Raw genomic sequence first — 22,358 nt, forward strand, 5'->3', positions numbered from 1 at the left:
CTGTAAACAACCAGACCTGGGAAAGAGCCTTGTTGAAAAGCACCTGTATAGCCCATAAGTTCTGACACCAAAGTTACAAAAATAATTTGAAAAACAGTACTAGCCCATAGACACATAGCACTGTATCTGATTAGGCCCAAGAAAGTGGAGAGATGAGCATTAGTTGATGAATTAGAGCTATGCATTGTTTGCCGGACTAGGAGGCTGGGGGATATCTTCTCTCCAAGTATAAAATTTGAGATCTGAAATAGTTACTTAAAAGTCTTAACATTCTAGGGGCTTCCCTGGTGGCGCAGTGGTTGAGAATCTGCCTGCCAATGCAGGGGACACAGGTTCGAGCCCTGATCTGGGAAGATCCCACATGCCACGGAGCAACTAGGCCCGTGAGCCACAACTACTGAGCCTGCGCGTCTGGAGCCTGTGCTCTGCAACAAGAGAGGCCGTGATAGTGAGAGGTCCACGCACCGCGATGAAGAGTGGCCCCCGCTCGCTGCAACTAGAGAAAGCCGTCGCACAGAAACGAAGACCCAACACAGCCATAAATAAAAATAAATAAATAAATTTAAATAGCACTTGGCAAAACAAAGAGAGGGAAGAAAAAATATAGTTATAAAAAAAAAAAGTCTTAACATTCTAGGGGTGTTATCTGTGAAAGTGCTTCCTAGGTGCCAATTATATTTTTTCAAAATTCAAATTAAGAGCATAATTATGAATAACCAATTGAACAAGTTGGTTTTCGGGTTTTAGATTAGCCCTGGGCTTGTCAGATGAATGTTACCCAGTAAACTCTGGCTCAGTATCTCAGCTTGCATTATTTTCTGATTTGTAATACAGACATACACAGCGTGTGTGTGTGTGTGTGTGTGTGTGTGTGTGTTTACATATATGTTTATGAGCTACAAGTTAGCTCAGGTAGTGACACTATATACAGGGGGAATTACTGCAGAAGACTCCAAAGCTTTTCCTCCACTCTAACCTACCTTGTGTGGCATCAGCAAGCTTTCCTAGGGCACTGTCAGAGCACATCTGACCTTGGAATTAGAATATCCCAACATTCCCATCAAGTCTTGCAAGTATACAGTCAAAGCTTCCTGTGCACTAGAGTGGAATGTGTTTTTTCTTTTCTGCCTTATAAAACAAGTCTGTAAAAGCTACATGTTTGTTGAAAAACTTACTTAGATATGGCAATTTTTAAATTAGTTGTAAGGACTCTGATTATGTCTCTCAGCATTTCCTCATTGAGGGGAAGAGAGTGCACATTTGTACTGTGGTATTTTCAGAGCCAGAAATATTTAAATCCCTTTGGGAGTGAACAGTTGATGAAGAAACAAGGTCATGGGTTTTCAGAGCTGCTTCCCTTGGCGGTTTTCCGGACACAGATTATCATCTTTTCTCACCCTCCTGATCCCCTTGGCAGTTATCTTGTGAGACAAGAATAAATGGTGTGGAGTCAGATCTGATATCGCCTTTGTATGAGTGATTTCCATAAAATTTGGAAGAGTCATGAGTCTCAGGGGCCAAAGATTACAAAACTGGAAAAACTTTTCATAGGTAAAGGACAAAATCAGCAAAATCATTTCATTTCATCTCTGACAGTTTCTAAAGCATACCTTTTGGAGGTGCGCTTGAAATAAAATTTTACATTTTTTCTCACCCTTGACAAAAAGGGTTTTGTCTGTTTTTGGTGCGTCTGCCACCCTGATCTGCAATCCGTAGAAAAATCAATGAGCTGCTTTTGCACTTGATACATATGCAGGGACGTATTATGTATTGTACAAAACTGGTAAGATTTTCATTATTTCAAAACAAAGCACTTATTACAAGTATTGAAAAGAATGGCTATGGTGAAAATTTTCAGCAGTATAGCCAACATAATTTCCCTAAAACTCAGTTACTGTGGAAAGCGAATTTGTTTACACAAATTCTAAAATCCATGTAAAAGAGCAAAAATTCAAGAATAATAGACTTGTCCTAACAGATACAGAGACTTGCTTTAAATCTATAACAATTTAGAAAGTGTGGTATTTGTGCAAGGAGAAGGAAATAGAGCAATTGAACAAAATTAAGAGCCCAGAGACAGACTCAAGCATATATGGAACCTAGATATATGATACAGGAGGCATGGCAAATCATAACCCTAATCACTTCAGTTCCTGAACACTGCTCTCCGGTTCTTACTGCCTGGCACCCTTCATTGGCCCTCTTACATCATAGCAACTTACTTCAAAGGACAGCAGAATTTCTCTCATGCTTTGAATCTTTCTTCATGAACAGCTCAGTTCCTTTCAAAGGCTCACCTGATTAGGTCAGGCCCTTTTGGGATAAGTTATTTTTCCCTTCCTTCCTTCCTTCCTTGCTATAATGTGGTATAATTGACAAATAAAATTGTAATATATTTACAGTGTAAATGTCATAATTTTATATAAATTGTAAAAGAATTCCCAAATGAAGTTAATTAACACATCCATCACCTCAGATATTATTACTTTTTGTGACAATAATTTTAGCAAATTTTAATGATACAATATGGTATTATTAACTGTAGTCACCATGTTATACATTAGATCTTCAGACCTTATTCATCTTATAGGTGAAAGTTTGTACCCTTATACTAACGTTTCCCTATTTTCCCCACCCTGCAGTACCTGGCAACCATCATTCTACTCTCTGTTTCTGAGTCTGATGGGGTTTTTTGTTTGCTTGTTTTAGATTCCATATAAGTGATACCATGTAGTATTTGTTTTTCTCTGTCTGGCTTATTTCTCTGTCTAGCATATTGCCCTCCAGTTTCATTCTTGTCACAAATGACAGGATTTCCTTCTTTTTAAAGGCTGAATAACATTTCACTGAATATATTTAATACATTTTCTTTATCCATCCATCAAGTGATGAACAATTAGGTTGTTTCCCTACTTTAGCTATTGTGAATAATGTAGTGAATGTGGGAGTACAGATATCTCTTCAAGATAGTGATTTTGTTTCTTTTGGATATATACCCAGAAGTGGGATTGCTGGATCATATGGTAGTTCTATTTTTAGTTCTTGAGGAACCTCCATACTGTTTTCCATAGTAGCTGTACCAGCTTACATTCCTACCAACAGGGTACAAGGGTTCCCTTTTCTCTACATCCTTGCCTGTATTTGTTATCTCTCGTATTTTTGATAACAGACTTCTAAGAGGTATGAGGTGATATCTCCTTGTGGTTTTGGTTAGCATTTCCTTGATGATTAGTGATGTTGAGCACCTTTTCATATATGTGTTGGCCATTAGTAGGTCTTCTTTGGAAAAAAATGTCTACTCAAGTCCTGTGCCCATTTTTTGAGTGGGTTATTTGGGGTTTTTTGCAATTGAGTTGTATGAGTTCCTCGTACATTTTTGACATTAATGCCTTATCAAATACATGCTTTGCAAATATTTTCTCCCATTTCATGGGTTGCCATTTTATTTTATTGATTGTTTCTTGTTTGATTTAGTCCCACTTGCTTATTGTTCCTTTTGTTGCCTTTGTTTTTTGGGGTCAGATCCAAAATATCATTGCCAAGACCAGTGTCAAGGAGCTTACCCCCTATATTTTCTTCTAGGATTTTTATGGCCTCACATCTTATGTTCAAATCTTTAATCCATTTTGAGTTAATTTTTGTGTATGGGGTATACTTTCATTCTTTTGCATGTGGCTACCCAGTTTTCCCAGCACCATCTATTCTCCTATTATTAATATCTTACATTAGTATGGTACATTTATCACAATTAATGAAACATTACTGATTCATTATTATTAACTAAAGTCTACACTTTATCCAGATTTCTTTAGTTTTTTTTTCCCTTAGTTAGGGTACCTAAATGTCTCTTTTTCTGGTCCAAGATTCCATCCAAGATACCACGTTATATTTAGTCATGTCTCCTTAGGTTTCTCTTGGGGGTGATAGTTTCTCAGACTTTCCTGGTTTTTGATGACTCTGACTTTTTGAGGGGTCATGGGCAGCCAACTGAAAGAACCCCCAAATGACCAAAGCTGGAACAGTTTGGGCTACAAAATAAATGAATACTGGATTATAACCCAAAGTATAAAATAAGTATCCATGGTGATGTACATGAATGATTTATTGGTTGAATGAATGAATGAATGAATGAATAAGTTAATTAATTAATAATAAATGAGGAAGAAGAGTCCCAACTAATTTATATAGCTAGTCTACCCTCAAGGAGGTAGAGCATAACTCCCCACCTTTCTAAAAATATATATATTTATTTATTTGGCTGTGTCAGATATTAGCTGTGGCACTTGGGATCTTTGCTGCAGCATGCAGGATCTTTCGTTGTGGCACGCGGGCTTCTCTCTAGTTGTGGCATGCGGGCTCTAGAGTGCATGGACTCAGCAGTTACAGCACGCAGGCTTAGTTGCCCCATGGCATGTGGGATCTTAGTTCCCTGACCAGGGATTGAACCCACACCCCCTACATTGGAAGGCGGATTCTTAACCACCTGGGAAGTCCCAACTCCCCACATTTTAAGTACAGGTTACACATGGTGACTTCCTTCCAAAAATTACCATACAGAAAAGAGGGGGAAAAGAGTAACTTTATAGTGGAGAAATCTGACAAACATAACCTCAGCCGGGTAATCAAGGTCAACATCAACAATGATAAATTATGTTGGTAGTTTGTGCATCTGATATGATATAATGGTTAAGACAGTTTATTTTTGTGGTTTTCCTCCTCAAACCAATGACCCAGCCTAATTAAGAGAAAACATCAGACAAATCCCAAAAGAAGGACATTCTACTATAGACCCTTTTCCAGTTGCCATGAGAACAAAAGGAGAAAAACAGTGCTGGCAGATCCATCAGATAAAAGACTAATTGTAATGATCGGTTATAATTTCACAGCTCTATTTTTTCCCATCGGCACCTAGAAACTCAGAGAAGAAAGTAATTCTAAAACCCATGGAGGCAATCCTTTTCTCTACTCTTGTTTCACTTTGGTAATTAAAGGCTGAAGAATGCATGCCATGTCATCTGACATGATGTTGGGTTCTCCTGTTATAAACGTTATCTGGTGGTGGTGGAGACAGGCAATAATAGTTTACAGCTCCTGCTCTAACCATATCGTCCAGTTTAGGGTAAAGTGACAGGAGAGCTGACCATCAGCAAGCAAAATAGATCCACACTCCCAAAGGAAGTTTATCATTATAGAAACGATCATTTCCATCTAAGTCTGGAACCCTACAGCTGAGCATGTGATGCAAAATTACCCTAGTGATATGGCTATATTTGAGTGTGGAAATATCTTAGTAAAACCTCAGAAGTCATTTTTCCTCAATATTTTATCAATATGAATTTGATTACAAAGTATATGCTCTCCCAAGTCTGAATGTTTTCTATTTCTATTTTAATACTGTACATTGTTGGGAGTAAGCCTTTATTCCTCCTCCTCCTGGATAGTTATGTTTGCGAGCCTACTTTATATGATTCATTTGCGATATTCCTTATGAAAAGAGTGTGAGGCTTGTCCTTAGCATTCTCATAGGGTCCATTCATCAGCATTGCCCCACTCACACATTTCAAAGGCTGCTACTAAAAAGTTATTTTTGAATTCATAAGTCATGTATAACACTGATAGAATTTTATTGTCTAAATATAGTAAACCATAGACTGAATTTAAAAACTAAATGAAAATCATTTTTTGTAAACACATTTACCATTTCTAATGTGCATATATATGTAGATATATATATTTTAAATTTGTAAATATACTTTGCCTTTAAATAGGCAATACTTCTTCCTCTCTAAATGGATTTATCATTAATCAGAGACATTAATGATAAAAAGGTTTTAAGCATTTTTCATGTGATTCTTTGAATATTTTTTCTGTGTGAAGTATTTGGATGCCTGATGGAATTAATTTATTTAGAGATTATTGGGCATTTTACACTGCCATCTAGTGATGTGCAAACTCAAATAGGTGGAGGTGTGGGTGAAGCTGAGCAATTTGCCTAGCCCATCTGAAAAACCTGACCGTCCACTGCCAGCCCTTTCCAATAGTTTAGAGAAACTCTCATTTTAGTAATGCTTAGTTTTAATATCAGTTTCTTCATTCTTTATCATTCACACTCCAAACTGCAGGTGAATATCAGCTTTTACCTTTGAAAAAGATGAAATTTGAGTTCAATGCACAGTATTCCTCTGATGTGTGTACTTGTGACAGTGACTAACATTTATTGAGTGCTTGCCATTTGCCAGGCACTGTTCTAAGTGCTTTCCAGATACTAACTCATTTAATCCTAAACCGGCCTTAGGAGGCAGTTGCCATTTTGTCTTTGCTTAGCCCCAAGTCACACAGTAAATGACCAAACTGCTATTTAAACCCTGTCAGGTTGGTTCCAGAGTCCATACGCCTAACCAGTAGGTTATTCTCTTACTTAGCCTCTGCTTCCCCCAACACACACACACACACAAACACACACACACACACTGACTCCACTCTCGCTCTCCTACATACATGCTCACACATGTTGGCCCCTGACTGCCTCAGGTCACCTTACTGTGGAATCCCACCTTGGTTTTTGCTTTGTACATGGAGTTACCTTGCTGCCTCTGAAACTTACAGTCTTGTAGACTTGAATAGATTGCTGTGTTTTAAGTTTTTTCATTCTTCAGTAAAAGTGAGGGGATTATTTCTGTCTTGCCCCAATTAGTGTTAGCAATTTGAGTTTTAACCTTAAAAATAAAAACCAAGGCCTACTTGATGATATAATCTTAAAAGAAGCTATTTCTACGTAAAGACAGCACAATTTTTTCTTTTCTTTTTCTCCAAGAAAATACAGAATAAGAATGAGATAGAGTTGATTGCAGCAGGACCCTGTAGGATATGACTACTCAATGTTGTTTATAAAAAAAAAAAAATGAACATTCAAGTTAGCTGATGATTAATTTTGCCACAAAATGTGGCAGTAAAATTGCATGTTTCACAGAAACTCTAGGCAACCCTAGCAATCAATCAGCATTGGCTTCTCCACTAGGTGACTGCCTACAATTCAGAGAGCTGTGTAAGGAATGTGAGACGTGTGTGTTGAGCGCGGGGAAGGAATGCAGATGATAGCAGTGCACCTGTATGTTTTGTGGTGGCGGGATCCTTCACGTGTTTGCGGTCGGAGGGGAAGAGAGCCTTGTGCCAAACAGAACAGAACTCTGTCATGGACCCAAATAAATAATTAAGAGATGAACAAGGTTTTACAAGTAGAACATATTCTCTTGTATTTCAGAGCATAGAGAGTGTTCTAAGAATTAAAGAAATAAAAGGTTTCCTAGAAACTAGAGGGTTTGAGCTGAGGCTTGAAGCGTTATTATTGTTCTATATTAGTTGTTTCTAAACTCCATCCCAGCACTTTCACATCCCAGCACTTTTCACAGTGTTCTAAGAATTAAAGAAATAAAAGGTTTCCTAGAGACTATAGGGTTTGAGCTGAGGCTTGAAGGGTTATTATTGTTCTATGTTAGTTGTCTCTAAACTCCATCCCAGCACTTTCACAGCACTCTCACTCCTCCCTTTGCAAACATCTACATAGCAAATGACACAGTGGAATGGAAAAATATGCATGCCTTTCTAACACAGGAGAATGATGGTTTGCCTGAAATAGTCAACAACCTGATGACTCCTGTATTGATTCTTGGGCATCTGTTAATTATGCAAGTGGTATATTTTGAAATGTCCAGTCAAGAAAACTTCAGAAAAAGGTATTCTGTGGGGACTGCAGTCCTGTCCCTAGCAATGGCCTTGCCCTCTTCAAGAGAAATATTCTGTCAAATCATTTTTTCAGGTCATTCAATACCTAACTTCAGTCACAGATCCCTAATCATGACCCTTCTGTTTTTGTCATGTCACTAAGATTTTGGAGCATCACATAGGTACAGCCAGAAAAAGTCACAAGCAAGATATATAAAGAGGAACCCGGCTAGGAGTCAGATGGAACGTTTTTGAATTACCTCAGCTTGCTCAGCACTCTCCTCTGGGATTCCTGTGCATGTTAATTCAACCATGTCAGGATGCATCAGCCATCATCTGAATACGGGGGATATAAAGATGAATAGGAGATATTTAATTAAGGTCTGCTTAATTAATGGCTTCTTGAACTTAGGCTCTCAGACAATGTCCTTTTGACCATTCCTCAAGGCTTAGAACTCCCAACCCATCAAACAGCTGGTTAACTTCCATTACATCCCAGAAACACCCCCAAACTCTAATACGTGTGTTCACAGCCCCAAGAATGCTTTTCTGCTTCTCCACCAGGGGGGACATGGTCTCGCATTGCCCTCAGGGGCATCTCCAACCCCTACCTACAGCTCATGGAATCATTCCAGGAGCTCTGTTGGTCCTTTTGAAGCTTTCAGTGGAGGCAGAGCTCTTGCCAGAAATGGTTCACAGAGAGTTTCCCTGATTTGGAAATAAGTCAGATTCATCTACGTCGAAAGACAAGGCATGGGTTCCTGAGTCCTAAGAATTTTCCTATAGCATGTAAGATATTGAGGTGGAAGATGGATTTACTGATAATTCTGGACTACAAATACATATCTGTGAGTTGTTTAGGAAGGTCACTGTATCCCCCAATAGTGACAGTTTCTCTTTATCTCACTTCCTAAAGAGGCTTCAATAGACCCAACTCAGGAATGTGGAGGAGAAAATCTGGAGTAGTCACCCTGGGATAAAATGGAAGTTAGAGGAATAAAACAGGGCTGATACATAGAAGAAACACTAAGAAATGTTTCTCAGGAAAAGGTGCTGAGAAAGGTCAAGTCTATTTCTAGTCTTAACCCACTGAAGTCCAGCAATAGTGATTAGAAAAATGTTTTTAAGGTTTCTGGTGAACTTGTAATTTGCCCTTATTTATTATTTTGTTTCCTTCTCTTCCCACTAATCAGAAAGAAACAACATGTTTCAGAAAATCTGTCTGTTTACCCACTTAGAGGAAGGAGTGGGATGCAAGAAATGGTAAATTGGGTCCCACTCCTCAATATCACAGGAGAGAGGTCCAGTTTGAAGAAACTTTAATCAAAAGAAGAAGAAACAGGAGCAGATCCTAAGCTCTACCCAGGATGGTGTAGACAGAGCAAGCTCTAGGCTCAGAAGTGACTTCGGGAAAATAAAGACCAGCGGGATCCGTGGGTGATTGTATTCATCATGTCTCTTTATTCTGTATTTTTGATGCTTTGTCATCTTGGGGCCTTGCTGACTCTGGAGAGGCTGCCCCTCCCAGGACTAGCTATGCCTGGAGATAGTAAAGGACATGCCTGCAAGTGTGCCCTCCAGATGCAAACCAATCAGTCCAGTGCCTGTCTACCTCTTATACTTCAGACCACTATCCCCTTTCCCTATTGACTCTGGGGCCAGGTACCAGACAACTAGGGACACCTCTATGCCCCCAAACCCAATGAAATTATTCAAATTAGCCAATGCTACACTTGATTACCCTGTCTTGCCCATTCCTTCCCACAAAAACCACAATAAAGGCTCTTACCCACATTTTCCGCTCACTTCCTCTGCCTCCTGACTAAGCCTGGCGTTTCCTCAAGTGCCCGGCACCCTGACCTCCATGGCGTGCCACGCCCCTGTGAAAACTTAACAGACAGAAAACTCAATTAAGTAGAGTTGGGAGACCAGAAGACGGAGCTCTCATGCCGTGCAGAGATAGCAGAGCCCAACGAGAGCAAAGACTCCTCTTCTCTCCTGGCAAGGACTCAGCCATTGAAAAGCCATCTTTGTTTACTAGAGTCCTCCAAACTTCCTTTTCCTCCCTATAAAGAATTCTCCATTCTTTGCTGTGCGGGGACTTGCACATGGCTTGCCATAGTTTCAGACCCTGAATTGCAATTCTCTGCTGATCCCAAATAAACCCATTTTTTTCTGGAGAAATACCTGGCAGTCTATTTGCTTCAGGTCAATACCCCCGTCTCTTGGGATCTGTGAATATAACAAACTATCTTTCCAATGGCAATTGTATCCTGATCTGTTTGCATCACCAAACATAAATAATCATAAAAATCCACACTCTAAAACAGTGATTTCAAAGCAAATTGTCCCCTCTGTGTCCTCCATCATTATGGAGGATAAGATTCATTCTTCTGAATGAGGCCACTACTGTTTTCTCCTTTCCCTTTTGGAAGCAGAGGGAGAAATGACACAGTTTATTTTGAAACAGTTTTTTATTTTTTATGTTTTTTTAAGATTCTCAGATTACATGGTTTATTGAATCAACAGAGAGAGAAGCAAGCGGAAGGAGTTAGCATAGGTTAACATGACTTGGATGGGTTACATACTGAGAGGAAAGGACCACGATACCTAAATCCTGTGCTACACGATATCTGTACTTCCTGCTCCTTTCTACTGTATCACTCTTTTTTTTGCTAATGGTAGGTTTATGATCATTGAAGTTGGAGATGGCCAAGGGGACTCAGCAGAAGGAAGGTGCCCAGGGTCAGCTTGCTCTATCCAAGAGACAGGACAAAACCTCTGACCACTAGCTCTCACCAAATAGCAATGGCTCTTATCTGTATGGGGTAGAAAACTTGAGGGACCAGTATGAGTGTCAGCAACGGGTAACTGATTTAAGGTTGCCATAACTGAAGGTGGCATGATTTGAATCTAGGAAATTTGTCTATTTTTACACCTTAATTGAGAGTAAATTTGCAAACAATTAAATGCATCCATTTTAAGTTACACTTCAATGATATTTTGAGGACACTGTTATCTCATATAACCACCCTCAGAATTAAGATACAGAATATTTCCAACTGCCCAGAAAATTCCCTTATGCCCTTTTAATCTCCCACCCCCAGTCCCAGGCAACCACAAGTCAGCTTTCTGTCACTATAGATTAGTTTTGTCTTTTCTAAATAAATTTATATGCGATGTAGGCTTTTGTGTTAGCTTCTTTTGCTAACCACAATGGTTTTGACATTCATGAAACAGTTTTCAGGTAGTTTTTGTTTAAGAATATTTGTTTGATTCAATGCAATCAAGATTTTGTTTGCATATTCACACTCGATAATATAATAAGTCATATTTACCCAAACCCTTGACATACTTAGTATTACATAGGTCAAGCTCTCCTCCATTTCCTGACCCTTTCCCTCTTTTTTATCCCCAGGTAGGGCCATTTGAAATCCATGGGAAGATGAGACCTGTTCCCAGATGTGGAGGTGAGCCTAATTTTAATCAGGAGCTACTTTAGTCTCTCTAATTCAACACCTGGAGTATGCAGAAGGGAGTCATCCTTGCCCCTAGTCACTCCCCAACCCTATACCCAACTCTGGCAGCTACTTTAGTCCTGAGTCCTTCCCAGTTCTGAAAAGTGGCCTAATAAAAAGGGATTAATCAAATTAAAACAAGTGAGAATAGACAATAATTTAGCTGAGTAGTGTCCAACAGCCTAGAGCATATAAGGCAGGAGAAGCTGCTGGGGGGTTATGAGGGCTGTGGGTTAACTGAAAAGCAGATGGAAGTTCGTACTTAAGAGGATCCAATAGAAATTTAAAAATAAAAATAAAAATAAAGACGATCCAAATAGTGAGAGGAACAAGGAGCACTGAGTTACAGCTTCCTCAGACCTAGGAATCCTGAGAATGCTGAAAAGAAAAAGGAGTGAATCCAGAAAAAGAAAATATAGGCAAGAAGTGCTTTTTTTGTGTGATAGAGTAGCGTATAAGTTGTCTAAGTGCCTAGAATAAAAAGATTAGAATTCTGCCTTTACAATTTCTAAACAATTTTGGTTGCTAAGACTGCTGAAAAATAGTATAGGATGAACACAGAGGAACATGAATCAGCATCAGCAACGTCCCAAGGGTGTGTGTTTGATGAATGCTTAGCCTTAGTCTTAGGATGAAAGAGAGAAAACAAGTGATTAAACTGAATTGCGTATTTGAATTGTGTATACATATATTTGAAATCTCATATTGGAAGACTCGTGTAGAATTCTAAGTTGACCTGAAAAAGTTATATTAAAATTGCCTGCCTGTAAACATAGGATTGAAGGTCAATGATGGAGAAGTTCAATAAAGGAAACAATTCAGGTAATGTCTAAGGGTTGTTCACCCGCGGGTTGGATTTTGTTAATTTTGGAACCCTTGTTCCTGATGACCTTGATTTCCTTTGTGTAGCATATCTGCTGGGTATGTGTAGCATATCAGCTGCTGGAGAGTGACAGAGGACAGACGGCTGGTTTCAGAAAGAGCCTAAGACAGCTGGTGAGATCACTGAACCTAGGAAGCAGGAAGGGAGGAAAGGAGGAAGTCCCTCGCAGGGCTGAGGTCAAGGCTGCTGCACTAGGCCTTTCACGGGAAAGCCTGCACGGTCCCAGGGCCCCGTGCTTTACTCCCTTTTAGACTTTTTATGTAAAAATGAAAGCAAGCAAGACTTTAAGCCAAGTCTTGCTACTAAAAAATATACATTACCTTTAACATTTTTTTCTTTTATATTACAGCAAGGTTGTTTGTTGTGAAAAGCATATTTATCAAAGCTATAGGGGCATTATTTTTAAAGCCTTGTTTCTCTGTGTTCTTTATAAAGGCTACTATGATCCCATATTGTATGTGAAAATGCTCTCTGCACAGTAAGTATTGTCATTGAATGAATAAACTGTACTTTCTATGGAGATAGAAGTTATACTATTCAAAAACAACTTTTAGAAAAAACTGTAAGTCTTTAAGATGAATTTTGTGTGCTGTGATAAGATAAATTATTCTTTTAAAGAGGTTTGGCTTTGTTGGTTGAATTGGCTCTTAGTGAGGGACTGAACAGTTTTTGCATCTGTCATCTTTATTGTATTTTATAGATAGAGGCATCTATTTGAATAATTATAAGCATATTAGATATAAGTGTATATACATAGAGATATACTATTTGAATATTTATTTATACCTACATACATAGGAATTGACTATAGTGTGGCCTGCTGACATTATAAAATATTTGGCCTTGATGAACATTGCTGTATCTGCATGTAGTGGGGGTCACACAAAAGCATTCCCAAGAGTCTTCTGCAAAGCACACTCAGAAATAATTTGTTTTCCTCTTTCCATGATGGTACCATGGGTTGGAGTTCTGCTGTGTGTTACCATCAGTGGTGACCTAGAGACCATATTCCACTCACTGGGCAATGTCTATAGCCCATGTCCGCAGTCTACTTCATTAATACTCAGGAAGACTTTTAGGAAAACTCATGGTATCTGTTTGGAAAAAATGGAATCTTGTGCACATTTATCATATTAAGGTGTGATTTATTTTCTCCAGCATTTATACTGACATGTTACCAATTATTTTTCATGGGGTAAATTCAGCCAAAGGCACACAATTCAAATCTTTCAGTTCTTTATTATCTGAGTGGAACTTAGCAATAAGACATTAATTAGCCATATGTTACTTCAAAAAATATCTCAATTGTGTGGCAACACCTTAATTACAGGAAATGATCAGGACCATTTAATACATGCAAATTGCCCATAGCACAGGGGAATTAGAGGGTAGACTGAACTGTAACACCTTGCTGTAAAAGATGGGCCAGCTGCAGAGAGATTTATCATTCTGTCCTATTTTAGTCTTTGCCAAGTGTAGGCCCACCTCACTCCATTACCTATGGACAGATGCAAAAAATCTATTTATTAAATGATCTGACAGCAAGCCCATATTAATATGCTGAGAAAATAAATAATAAAAGCCTATGGTTAAATCGTATGGAAAATGTGACCTGTCAAATGCCTGTGAGGCAAAGAGAAAGAAAAAAAAAAAAAGATTTCATACACTGACTGCTACAGTCTCTCTAAAGACAAGCATCTGTAAGCTGGAATTTAACAACAAAAAAAGTCATAAAATAGCTTTTTAAGAACTATTCTATCTTGCCAACAAAAACTGACAGAAACTTTGTGTTTTAGTACAAGTATAAATTTAATGTAAAGCAGAAAAGTTTCAGGAAGGTTCTTAAGAGCTAACATCTGTGGATGATATACTAGGATCTCTTATTCTCTCTGCCTTGCTCATGAGTGGGCTTCTTCTTTGTATGGAATACGTGATAAAAGCACAGGCACAGACAGCTCAGGTGGTACCAGCCATAAGGTAGGCTCAAGCACGGATGGGCACCTTCAGAAAGACTTTTTTTTCCCTAAAGTTATAGAGGCTTTTGTAGCATTTTCCTTGGCATAAAAACTCAAGGAAAAACAAAATGCATATTAATATTGGCAGAGTGCAACAATAATAGGGAGATTCTAATTAAGAAATCAAGAAAGATAACATGCCTTTGATTACTATTACTGATTTCCTTTAACCTACTAGAATAATTAAGTTCCTTGAGTGCAGCACTTATATTTCTTTAACTTTGGGTCTTCCGGAGACCCAAATAGTACGCTTTACTTAATTGTGTCCAATATATATTTAGCAAATTGTAGTATATTAAAATTTCATGATTCTTGGAATTTAAAGAATTTTACCAGAAAGGCCACTTCAGTCAACATACTTATATGTTAAAATTTCTGCTTAAAGTATCAAAAAACATATTTCACAAATGTTGTTATTTTTCCTACTGAAAGAAATTAATATAGATTTGGGATTTTAGGAGTTGGAAGTGTCCCCTGCTTTTTTGGGACTTTCAAACTGTTATATGGTCTTGTCAGGTCCTGGAGGAATCTCAGGGCCTGATAGAGAAGGTACCAGAGGTTCCTACTTCTGCTTTAACCAGAGCAGCTGCGCTTTTATCTGTTTTACATAATTTAAAATCTTGTTTGAAAAATATATGAAAACCTAGTTTAAAACATACATCTCTGAGAATTCCTTTTCACATAAATTCAGGTAAGGCCAGTAACAGTTTTTAAGTGGCTTATGCCTATAATGAATAAGTAAATGCTATAACTGTTTTTCAAATTGTATGTATTTCTTTTTCTTTTTTAAAAAAAATTATTTATTTTATTTCCTTTATTTTTGGCTGCGTTGGGTCTTCATTGCTGCACGCAGGCTTTCTCTAGTTGTGGTGAGCGTGGGCTGCTCTTCGTTGTGGTGCATGTGCTTCTCATTGTGGTGGCTTCTCTTGTTGTGGAGCACAGGCTCTAGGCGCGTGGGCTTCAGTAGTTGTGGCGCGCAGGCTTCAATAGTTATGGCTCTTGGGCTCTAGAGCACAGGCTCAGTAGTTGTGGCACACGGGCTTAGTTGCTCCGCAGCATGTGGGATCTTCCCGGACCAGGGCTCGAACCCGTGTCCCCTGCATTGGCAGGCGGATTCCTAACCACTGCGCCACCAGGGAAGCCCTGTATGTATTTCTTATAACTTCTTCCACTCACAAACTTTTATTAAAGTTACTGGTAATCATTGCTGACATTCAATTGTAATACTTCCAAGTACATGAACTTGTTGTCAGTGTCCTATTTGGATGGTGCTCATGCTAAAGCAATTGTAAATAAATTAATACAATCATTGCTGCTACGGAACATATAATAACTAAATTTCATAAATTTTTCCCTACTTGTAGATATGCTGATGAAATGGGCAATAAGAAAAAGTAAGAAGAAGAATACGAAGTAGAGAGAAAAGTTAAAAACTAGACCACAGATTAGAGCTCGCATCAGTTCCTTGAGGGAAATCTTATCTGGTCAAAGTCAAGTTCTCTATTCCTGTAACAGACCATTTTCCCCAGCTAGTATAGACTGATTCATCACAAGGATTGAGCACTTCAGAGATAGCTGCTCTTTAAAAAAAATATTGTGGACATAATGTTTATGTCATTGAAAAGGAATATCCATCTCTAAACCCAGTTCTAGAATTCCAGTACATTGTCAGTCTGAAGTATTTGGTCTACATGTGGACAAGGTGGGAATGGGGTGGTTGGAATAGCAATTGCTTATGAATTCTCAGTAAATACATACAGTTTGTAAGTACATAGATGATATCAAGGTAATTCTCTGATTGTTCTACTTTATTAATATGGGTGAATAATGATTCTCCAGTTTCAAAGAGACCAGGGAAATCAAGACTAGCGCTTGAATTGGATTAAGTAAACATACTAGGAAAAACCTGCGTGGGAGATTATCTTGCAGGAGGTTGTTAGAATAAATTTAATACTATTGTAGAAGTTTATAGGCTTTTCATGTACATTATCTTATATAATATTTTTTAAAAATTCTTTGTAGTAGAAAGGACTATTAATTCTTCTTGACTGATGAAAAATAACGAGTCCCAAAAGTTAGTTATACTGTCTCAAGTTGTACAGTTAGTACATGGTGAACCAGAGATTAAAATTCAAAACCTCTTATTCTAGTTTTAGTGCTATCTTCATGTCATCGTTATAGTTTCATACCATCCTAGATGCAGAAAAAGATATTATTGATTGATCTCTGTAATTATATTGTTACTTGCTTTCCTTTATAAAGAGGAAAGCAACCTTTAGTATAAAATTGGCTTCTTAGTGGTTTTAGGTAGTGAGACTAGTCATGTAAGGTATATAGTTCATAAAGAATTGTGCTCCCTGACCTAATGACCATGATGGACTCCCTGATCAAGTTACTTTTAGTAATAGCAAGATAATATCTTCGATCTGAGATATAGTAAACATGGACTGACAAACGTAACCATACATAGATTAAATCCTTAAGTAGACTTGGTGTTTTTTTCTCTGTATTATGAGATCAAAATAGACAGGCATGCTTATTTAAACCTGGGCAGTAACCAGCACTGGGGATCAGGGTAAAACTTCTGTTAACATTGATGGCTCATTTCCCAACTGTCATATAAGTTCCTAACCAGATTTAAATCATCCCTCCTTCTAAACTCAGCAATCTAAGACAATTAAAAACATGTTTGTTGTTGTTATTGTTGTTGTATTGCTGCTGAAAAACAGTAAGTGCATTTAATGGACTCCCTACATAAAAAGTTTCATTATTCAAATTAAATCTTTTCTTTAAAAGAGAGGATGAATAGTTATTTCTTCTAAACTGCTATTATTTTGTTCTTAGAATTCAAGAAAATCAGTTCATTAGGTTTTAATTATTATTAACAAAAGATAAGTTTCTCCCTCAGAATCTTGTGCACTAATTAAAATTGACAATGGTTGAAAAAAGTAATACTAATGCAGGAAAAGTGGTTTTATTTTAGAGAACTGTCAAGGAAGTGTGAATGATAAAGTAACAGGAAACAATATTAATAAAAGGATAAGTGTTAGAAACATACAATACTGTGCCAAATTACACTGCATTGGATAAACAAATTCAGTGAATCATTTTCTGACTGACAAAGCACTTAACCAAAGGAAAAGTGTGAAAATGAACAACAACAAAATATTCCAAAGAGCTACTAAGATTGGAGTGACAGCTGGAGAGACAAAGTGTACTAGCATGTAAAGGAATTGTGTTTGATTAAGTCATGTGTCAAATATGCAGGGGACTGAAAGTCATTCAGACTCTGAAAGATAAAGATAGAAACATATTGCCAAAAGAATAATGCTCAAAGTGAAACTGACTGAGGTATTTGGAATATTAAATAAAAATTCCATTCCATTACATAAAGCTATGGAATTTGCATTGAAAGTCAGCTTTACTGGAAAGGATGCTGGATAATGTCCAACATTTAGCACGTGCCCAATCTTACATGAAAGTAAAGCAATGGTTTAAAAAGTAAAGCCCAATCTTATATGAAAGTTTGCTATTGAACCTATGTAAATATGAATATAATAAAATGGATAAGTATTTATTTCCCAAGATACCCTAGTCTGCCAAAAATTCTGAAAAGATAAATGGAAGTTTGTACCCAAAGACAGTCGTGAACCATTTATTTGAAAACTTATTAAGTAAACAGGCTATTATAATTTAGCATGAAATATCACATGTTCAGTTTAGCATCTTGCAATAAATTATTAGGAGGAAACAATGCATAAAAACACATGACAGTGAGATTTTTCTAAGTATCAAGCTATTTCATTGCACAAAATACTGATATATTTGGTATTCTGGGGGCGCGGGGAAAGCTGCGTATAGCTTCATTGGCTGAGCTAAGCTACCCCATTGCTTGAGCAGTTAATAACTATGGACAATTTTAAACATCTTGGGCAGATGAAGAGTATAGTTTGCCTTACGTTAGAGAAAAGATAATACATTATAACTAATGCAGTGATCTCAACCTGATAATAACTCTGAGTTCCACCAGGGATAAATCTCATCATCATTTTATTATTTGGCTACGTAAATTAACAGAACTAGTAATTAAAGGATTAGTAAATCTTTAGTAAAAACTTGGTAGCATTGAGGAAAAGTTCACTTTAAATGGTCACCCTGACCAGAGAATTGCTTGTCTTGGGCTCAGTTACTTACTCTTTTAAAAGGATAATTTCTCTTGTGAAAATGTAACTGGACTATACACTCTCTCCAATTCACTGTCCAATAGTTGCAACATCTTGGGTTTCATCTTGGACTCCTTCCTATCCTTAGTATCTCTTGAAACCATTTTCATTGGTTTTCATCTCCTCTGTCAACACCATATTTCTCCTGAATTATTGGAACATCCCCTGCACTGATCTTTCTGCCTCCTGCCTTGTCCTTGACCCATGTCATCAAGCTGCAGTGAGGGGGGGTGTTATAACACTGTAATGTTTTGCCTAGTACTCTGTGCCACCTGTGCTTTTGAGGAACAGAAATAGTGTTTCCAGCACTATTAAATCCCCAACACCTGGCACCTATCATACACTGTACAATATTCTTTAAATGAATCATTGAATAGATGGTTGGATAGATGCCTGGGAAAGTCCTCTATCTATGGGAGCAAAATTATAAATGATGATTAGCACAAAGAAATGTTAACTCTAGAACTACGGTTTTGGTGCATAATGAAGTAGATGCAATTTCAGCGTTAGCCATAAAAATTTAATGTGCATTCATAGCACTGCCCTGTGGGTAGATTCATTCCAAATTCCAAATAGCTGAATAATACAACAGACCTTTACAGCACATGCCAGTCATAAGGTAGAGCTTGTTATATTTAAAATACATAGCATCTATTAAAACTCATAAAGTCTATGGAAATCATGAAATACAAAAGATTAATAGAGTGTTTTCTATACTGAAGTTGGAATGTCATGTCAGGCGAGTAGAAATAAAATGATTAATGTAGGATCTGGGAAAATGGACGGTGAACCCAAGCAAATAATTACAGATATAGATTGTACTGTCTCCATTTCCAGTGTGACAAGTGAGATGTACCATCCCGCCATGGAATTCTTTGCAAGTACTGCTTTTAAAATCCTCTAGACTTTTTATTTTGTCCATCTTAACTGGCAGGCCATAAATAAACGTTGACATGACATTACTGTGTCTGTTCCACTTCACTAATTTTTGAATTTTTTTCTTATTTCCCTAGAAAAACAGTACAGGATAGCAAAGGAAAAGGTAGCCGGAAGATTTTTTTTTAATTCTTGAGAGCTCAGTTACTGACCGGGATGCTTCTCTGAAAAAGATTAATGATATCTGGAATGACTTAAGACTGTCCTTAATTTCTTTATCAATAAAATTCCAGGTGAGATGAGCTAGCCCTAAAACAGTGTGTGTCTTCAATGTGTTTCTTTAGAGTTTACTAAGATTGTCAAAGTCTAGAAGTGAAGATGGTCCTTTATAATCTTCTAATGTCCAATGAAGTTTCTAATACTCTCAGTCATGTATATTCTCTTGGGAGAAACTCAGTAACAAATTCGTTCAAGGGGCTTGTTGAGTTGAACTGGATAAACCTGTAAAGGATGGATGGATGTGAGAGTGCTATCTGTTACACAAAATTGCCAGCTGATAGGAATCACTGCTAATTATTAACCCCATTTTACAATACCCCATAATCCTACAATTCTTTCAACAACTGTAAAATTTTTCCAGTAAGGTGATTTTGTTTTAACTGAAAGGCTATATGGTATTCTGAAGCTTATGGAAACTAAAGATGTGAAAAGAGGTAAAGCTAGAAGATGGATGAAGAAAAAGATCAAATCAAATAAAGATAAGTAGCTGCAATTCAAAAGAGACGCATATCACTTGTTCATTACAAGAGAACAGTCATAGAAAGGCATCAGCAGTACTTCTTGTAAAGTGAATGTTGTACAGTATCTATGGCATTAAGTTAAGCAGGGCTTGGAAACGATCAAACATTTGGTTGTGAAACCACAGATGTAGTTTGTAGCAAATAGGTTAAACCAATCTTTGTATTCCAGTCATTAAACCTACTTACAAATACCAACACAAAAAAGAAACCAAGTTTGATTATTTAATAAATAATTTTCAAGAGCAAATTATACAAGCAACAAGCTTAATATTAGGTAATATTAATATTAGGTAGTATCTAGTCTCAAGGGATTTTTTTTTTAGCCATTTTAGTAAAAAGTGTTAGAAAATAAGATTCAACTTTCATTAGTTTAAGACTTTAAAACACTATGTAGACAGAAGTATAAAAAAACAAAATGGTTATTTACACTACACCTATTTTCAAGGAACTATGGAAAATCCCTAACGTATCTAGCTTATTGGATTTCACCAGCTATTATGTGAAATTCTTTTCCCTACAAAATGTAAAAAACCAAGTAGTGAATTCCACAGGGTATTTTCTTGAGCGTAAAGCCATCGGTATTCTAGTGTATTTTGTGTAAGTATACTAATGTCTATTTTATAGAACACACAACTGCATGGTGAATACAGTGCTAGAGTTTGGGGACTTATCAGGCTATTATTTGCATGAAGTATGTAGCAAAAGTTAAAATACTTTAGCTCCCAAAGCATATGGGCAAACAAACAAACAAACAAAAAAGCATATGGGCAGAATTTATAACCTCCAAATAGAGAATCATGTAAGCCTAACAACTAAATTCTTTATAGATGATGGAGAAAATGATGTCTCCATGATCCTTTGCACATTACAACATATTACAATTGTTAATTAATTCTACATAGATTTATTGGCCATCTGCTATATGCATAACACTATGCCATCTCTTTTTGTTTGCTCATTTGGGAGTTTTATTTTCAGTATACTCTCTGAAGAGAGGAAGGATATAATTTAATATTTCCATTTCTTCATCTACCCATTAGACATATATATGCTCCCATTTACCATATCCCTCTAAAGCAGAGGGGAAGCCTGCTTTAACTTGAAAACTTTTAGTTACAAGTTGCTCATGACCGCATTAAATAGCCCCACTTTTTGGAAATATTCCAAGGAATCTTTTTCTTACTTTGAATCATTGAATGGAAATATGTCATATATATACATATATATATGTATATATGGAGAGAGAGAGATTTATTATAAAGAATTGTATCACTTAGTTATGGAGGCTGAGAAATCCCAAGATCTACAGTCAGCAAGCTGGAGATGTAGGAGAGCCAATGGTATCCAGTCCAAGTCTAAAGGCCTGGGAACCAGGAGAGTCAGTGGTATAAGTTCTACTTTGAATCCAAGTCCAAAGGCAGGAGAAAACCAAAGTTCCAGTCAGGCAGAGAAAGCAAATTCTCCCTCATTCAGCCTTTTCTTCTATTCAGGCCTTCAACTGATTGGATGAGGGCCACCCACATTAGAGAGGGTAATCTGCTTTACTCAGTCTACCAATTCAAATGTTAATCTCATTGAAGAACTCTTATAAACACATCCAGAATAGTTTTAACCAAAAACCTCCATCAAGTTGACACAAAATTAAGCATCACATTTATGTTGCTTCCTTGACCAATGTACTCTTCTTAACGTGAAACAGACATGACATCCAAATACTTTAACAACCCTGTTCAGCATTAGTCTAAGTCCTCACCTCCAAAAATCTTGCTAAACTCCAAGTATAGTTAAGAAATGATGGCGATAAGTCATATATTGGTTATCTGGTGATTGCTTGGGCTGAGACGGTACCAGCAAAGGTGGTGAAAAATGTTTGGTTCTAAACATTGAATGGCGGACCCGACAGAATTTTTCTTATAAATAGAGTGGCATAAGAAAGAGCGAGGTAGAGAATGATGCCACATTTGGCCTGGAAAACTAAGAGAATGAAGTTACTACTTGTGCAGCAGGAAAGATTCTGGGAGCTGCAGGTGTGAGGGTGGGGTAGGAGGAGTCAGGACTCAGTTTTAGAAATAGTCACTTTGAGAAGCCTATTCAACACCCAAGTGGCGATGTTGGTAGGCCATTGAACATAGTTGGTGTTTAGTAGAGACATTAATTCTAGAGGAATAATTTTGAGTCAGTCACACCAAATAGATACTTTTAAGTCATAAAGCTGATGAAATCACCAAAAGAGTAAAGACAAATAGAAAAGAAACAGAATGTGTGTAAGTACATACATAAACAGAGTTACCTGTGTTCACTGAAAACAAATCATATGCGTT

General features: G+C 37.3%; 1 long non-coding RNA gene across 1 annotated transcript in view; it reads right to left on the bottom strand.

Moving 5' to 3' along the window:
- The window catches only part of LOC103009408 (uncharacterized), a 96,440-nt gene that overhangs the window by 27,830 nt on the left and 46,252 nt on the right, over positions 1–22,358 (bottom strand). Inside the window, exons 4-5 of the long non-coding RNA XR_450555.3 lie at positions 9,512–9,611; positions 7,983–8,058 (exon numbers count right to left, since the gene is read on the bottom strand). This is a non-coding gene — a long non-coding RNA (uncharacterized LOC103009408). The remainder of the gene's footprint in view (positions 1–7,982; positions 8,059–9,511; positions 9,612–22,358) is intronic.

Source organism: Balaenoptera acutorostrata, chromosome 7, assembly GCF_949987535.1.
Source record: "Balaenoptera acutorostrata chromosome 7, mBalAcu1.1, whole genome shotgun sequence".
NCBI classification, from domain to species: Eukaryota; Metazoa; Chordata; class Mammalia; order Artiodactyla; family Balaenopteridae; genus Balaenoptera; species Balaenoptera acutorostrata.